Genomic DNA, 6,000 nt, shown 5'->3' on the forward strand with positions numbered 1-6,000 from the left:
GAAAATGCCTTCCTGCATAGCAGCGAAATGCTCTTCATGCTTACTCAGAATTGGGGCCTTCTGCATTTATTAACAGTTCACAAGTACCGGTACATGTGCACAGAATTGCTGCTTCGGAAAGTTTTCATCACCCTTCTAAATTTGGAGAGAATCCTGCAGGACAGGCTTGGGAAACACAGGCCCTTCAAATGTTGTACGACAGCTCCCATCAGCTGAAGCCAACACACAATAATCTTTACAATAACCCTGCACATAAGGCTACACACACATTTCAGAGAGAAGGGTGAGATTGAGAGAGAGCATATTGGGTTTACCTAAAGCCTGTGCCTAAACTGAAATTTAAACTGGGATTTCTAAGGCACATAGGAAGGTCCAGTGCTATTAGCCATTTATTTATTTAGGCTGCAATCCTAACTGCACTAATCTGGCAGCAAGCCCCATAGAATTCACAGGTCTTACTTCTGAGTAGACATAGTCTTGCACTGTTGTTTATTAAACCTGTATTCCGCCCAAAGGTTCCCAGGGCTGTACAAGCACCATAAAGCCCCAAAATAATAATCCAAATCTATAAATCCCCCCAACACACACATTAAAAAATCCTGCAGCATCTCTCTCTTACATCACCCAAATCCATAAACTGCTGAAAATAAACCCATCTTAACCAGATAGATGGTAAAAGGCGTATCTGGATCTCTACAGGGTGGTAGTTCTATGTCCAGGGAGTCACAACAATGGTGAGGGTCTTGTTTTGCATTGCCACACTACAAGCTATGGATGTTGATGAAACAACAAATTTCCCATGGAATTTAAGGCATAGGAGAGCATGTAACAGGGGAGGTGATCCTTCGGGTGGAGCTGTATTGAACTTTGTAGACTGAAGTCTACAAAGCACCTTGAATTGGGCCTGGGAGCAAATAAGAAGACATGGGATAGATATTGCATGATCCCGTTTCAAACTGCCTGTCAGGAACCTAGCTGCCACATTTTGCACCAGCTGCAGCTTCTGGGTCATCTTGAAGGGCGCAATGTCAATAGTTAAATCAATAGGTCACCAGAACATGTAACGCCATAGCAAAGCGATCTTGGTCCAGAGAGGGCCCTAGTTGGCTAACCAGCCAGAGCTGGGCATAGGTGTCTATTGCCACTGAGGTCACCTCACCTGTGGCTTAAGCAACAGTGGTGGCTCCAAGGACACCCCCAAGTTACAAACACACTCCTTTAGGGGAAACACAACTCCATCCAGAACAGGACATCTTCCCCCCTCCTGGGCTTTGGAACAACTCGCAAACAGTGGGGGGAATTCAGTATTCCACTGTTCTGATCGATCAAGACAAGCATTTCTACTTGCCAGACAGAATGACCTGCTTCTCCTCCCTCCTGTATTGTTCTCCTGATTCCCCAGAGCAGATTTGAGGGAGGTGTGTAGGGTGCATGCGGGGAGGAGTGGGGTGAAGCCCTATTGTGCTAATGTGAGTTCTTGATTCCAATAGCATGTTGGGTTAGTTGACTCTGACCCCGCATTTCCGCCGCATCAGTTTTCAGCTTTGGTTGATTGGTCACCATCTGATGCACTGCTGTCTCCAGGCATTAGCACAATATCCGCAATGGCACTCCTGATGACAACATGTTCCAAATCTCCAACCGACAGCTCTCAGTGGCTTCACATATATATTGAAGAGTAACAGGGGCAGAGTGGCACCCTGTGGGACCCCACAGCACAAGTGTCAGAGGAAAGAGCAAAAACCTCCCAGTGCTACTCTTTGGCAGAACCATTGTAATACAGTAGCCCCAACTCACAGAACTGATACCATGATCAGTGGCACTGAAGGCCACAGAAACGTGAAGGAGAACCAGCAGGGTCGCATTCTGTCTCCCAAGAAATGTCACCCATCAGGGTGTCCCAGACCAAATCCAGACCCAAAGCCATATTGAAGTGGGTCTAGATCAGTGGTTCTCAATCTTTTTTTAGCCATACCCCACCTAAGCATCTCTAAAATCCTGATCCCACCCCCAAATATAATTTTTAATATTCAGAAAGTGAACTATTAATGTGGAGGAAGTCTAAAAGGCCATTAACTGTTAATAACTCATTCTCGAATTTCCCCCCTTAAAAATAAAATTGCTCCCCTATGGGGCGTGTGCCCCATGTTGGGAACCACGGGTCTAGATAATCAGTTTCAACTCAATATGTTTAGAGTTGGCTGGTCACCACCAGCTTCAATCAACCCACCTCACCCCATGAAGGAGACATTTACAACCAGACAGTAGTTATCTAGTACCTTAAGGCCCTGGGACAACCATGTGAGAAGGGGTCTCACCACTGCCACCTTCAGAAGTTGGGAGTCTCTCCTCTCTTAGCTGCAAATGACCTAGAGGGAACTAGACACTGCTACTTCAAGTGCTTATCTATCCCTATCCACCATAACACAGTAAGCTGTCAGATCTAATTTATATTAACAGAATGCTTGGCCACTTTGCCACAAGGAATCCATAGCTAGGTTATATTACAAACCCATGGAACCAGACACTTAGAGTACACGGTCTCTTGGAGCTGAGTCCCACTGTGTACAATGGGGCTTACTCCTAGATAGATAGGCAAGAAGCTGTAGCCTTAGGCCAAGTTCTCAGGCCTAGTTTAGTTCTATTTAGTTCTGATATTTATTTATATCCTGCCTGTCTTCCATTAAGGGACCCAATATATTAAAACTATATATATCTGCACTGTCCTCTACTGCCCATTTCACATAGTTAAGGAATGCCCTCCAGGTCTCCAGAGATACTTGTGGGGAGGACACAAGTGACAGAAATGGAAAGGAGTGGATGGGAAACTTGCTTTCCTTGAACTGATCCCAAAATCCAAGCCAAAGTGTTTAAAGCTCTAGCATTTCTTTTGTTTGTCTTGGGATATTTCTTAGGAATTTCTCTATTCTTCTTATTCAAGTTGTTCTTATTTGTTTTGCGTGGCAAGATAAAACTACCTGTCAGCATCAGTGAATTAGAACAGCCTCTGCTTTTCTGTTTCTTTTGGCTTGAATAGCCTTTTCATTTAACAAAGGAGGAATCGGTTTTGCACACACTTTATAATCAAGCACTGCCTAGATTGTTGTGTTTTCTTTCGAAGAAAGATAGCTTTGGCCCTTGAAGCAAATTTGCACTGCACCAAATTTTAGCGAAGGAACAATAAAATATTTTGCCAACGTTTTAACTGGTAGTGTTTGGGGCATGTCACCAGATCTGAAGAGACAAAGCATAGTATTCTACACTTCAAATCACTCTTCTAGATTTTGTATGCAGTGTATATAGTTCACATATAGGCCAGAAAATTGAGCTTTTCTTTGCCAGCAGCAGTAAGATAACATAAAAGTGGTTTCATTTTGCTTGTTTGGAAACAAAATTCCCTGAATGTATTTTTAATAAAAAAAGGCTTATGTTGCAGATTGCCACAAAGGATAACAGACTGCTCTATCATGTATTTCTTTTATGGTTGTGTTTTACTGCTGCTATTATCTGATGTGTACCTTGGAATAATTTTTTTAAAAAAAATTGTGCCCACAATGTAGGTACTTTTTCTTAAGATTTGCTGTCAAGTCAATAAATATTTGTGGAGCTCCAAACAGATATTTGTATACAATGCTCCTTCTGAGCTCTGCAGTTGTAAAATCCATAATGCTAGATGTCACCAGCTATATTATAGAACCTGATTATGTGTGATCATTCTGTGAAGCAAAAGAAACAGGACAGTGTCTGCCAAACAGAGTGGATTCTGCGAGCACAGAAGCTGGATTGTAGTTGTTTGCCTAACATAAAAAAATGGTTGATCATATATGTTTTTAAGTTATTCTGAACCCTTTGATTGGAATACATCCCAAAACTAATTAATATAGCCCGGTAAAGATAGTGCATATTTTATGGCTTGATCAAACAGAGCTTTGTGTGTGTGTCCCAATTAGATGCAGGCCCAAAAGACCACATTATGCCCTTGAAATGTCATCTTTGCTCATAATAGGAGATGTACGAATAGATAATTTATTGCCAGGCTCTTCCCTATTAATAATAAGACCACTGTCATATCAGTTTCCAAGACCGAGGACTGATTTTACGTGCCAGACAAGGCTTTTAGAGGATGGCAAACACTTTTTATGAGGCAAGTACTCTGTATTATCCTTGCTCAAGATCTTGAAAACAAACATTAATAGTGTATCAAATTTCCTGCAGTGAAGGAGAAAAAGAGTTCTGTAGAACAGTAGAACCTCAGCTTACGTTACCCTTGGGTAACATAAACTTCAGGTTGCAAAAATGGCAAACCCAGGAGTATTTTTCCGGGTTTTGCCGCTCACACATGCTCAGAAGCCCTATATTGTGCTGCGCGCATGCACAGAACAGACACCTCTGGTTGCAGAAACCTCAGGATCCGACCGGAGGTCCGGAATGGATCCTATCCACAACCGGAGGTACCACTGTAGTAGGGTTGGCTAACCTGTCATTCTCCAGATGATGACAGACTACAACTCCCATTATCCTGATGGGAGTTTGAGTCTAAAGACAACCGATGGTCACAGGTTAGCCATCCCTGGTGTAGAGATCCTTAAAAAATACGGTAAGTACTGTTCTGTGCTGGTCTTGTAATCAGTATTCAAGAACTAAAGCTCAAGCCACATCTGGTAGAGTAAGGAAAGTCATTATAGGATATGCCAAGTGATTTGTGTAGAACATTCTAAGAGAGTTTTACAAAATAAACCATGAAGTTAAAAACACACACCCATACTTTTATTTACAGTCAATTACAGTGTGCATTATATCTTTGTCTCAAGAAAGGTAGACATAAGAAAATGACACCCCCACCGTACTTTGGTGTGCTCTGGTATCCCCTATCTGCAGAATAATCAACACATTTTGATCATTAATTGTAGCATTGTAACATACTTGGACTTGCAGCTGGTTGGAGCCCAATCCAACACCATGAAGTATCAGAATTCTTTGTGCTTGTTGCTTCTGGTTATTTGTGAATAAAAGCAGTGATGTTGTTTGAGAGGAATTATTTGATGGTTTCCACTGTGAAGGGATCACCAGTGTTGGAGGACAGATTTCATCTTGAGAGTATCCCTTTTAATATGCCTGCTGTCTTTAGTTACTTGGGGAAAAACAAAAGAGAAAACATTTTAAAATGCACCAATTTTTGATGGCTCTCCCTTCTTCTTCAGCCAGCTCATGTTCTGAAGGACAGTTAAGAGTTTGGCACTGCTTCAGAGCGGCTTTTGAGTATGCTGGGAATTCAGTTATCAGTTTGGTGTTTCGTTTTGAATGCCTCTGTATCTCCCTGCTCTATCACCAGGGTTATGGGTGGCAACTAATGCTGCTAATGCACAAGTGCAATGGGCTTCAGTTTGTGCAACAGGACACCATTCTCCTCTCTTTCACCCTGTATGTCCTGAAAATTTGCTTGCTCTGGAATGTTATGGGACTCTATAGAGAAGATTGGGGGCATATAGAGGGCTGCAGGGGTGAGGAGAGGAAGGGGGAGTCTTCTGCTGGTACAGTGTTCAATACTGCCATATATTTTCACATGGCCCCAAAAGTCATGCTTTGTTCAATATCACCCACTAGACAAATGGTCGTTTCTGGCAAAAAAACTGCTTCATCCCTTGAATGAAGTGGAAGGGATTAAGCCCCCTTACATGTGATTCCCACAGCACAGTTGTTTTATCGTGCTCCCCCTGTGTTTTGAATCTGAAGTCCACTTCAAAAATATTGCTTATATGGTGGCTTTTTTGCCATTAAGTTGGATGAAAGGCCAAAGACGTTCAAGTGTACATGAGTGTACATTTTTATTGAGCCAAATGTGTTTTGAACGGAATTCTTCCTCAGAGACATTATGGATATGAAATGCATAAAACCATACTACAAAACATTTGTGCACATTTTCAATACAGCGAGTTAAAAAAAGGAAATCCAACATCATACCTGCTTTTGTTGATAAAACAAAGTTATAGAAGAAGACAA

Source organism: Podarcis tiliguerta, assembly GCF_965153285.1.
Source record: "Podarcis tiliguerta genome assembly, chromosome: 1".
NCBI classification, from domain to species: domain Eukaryota; kingdom Metazoa; phylum Chordata; class Lepidosauria; order Squamata; family Lacertidae; genus Podarcis; species Podarcis tiliguerta.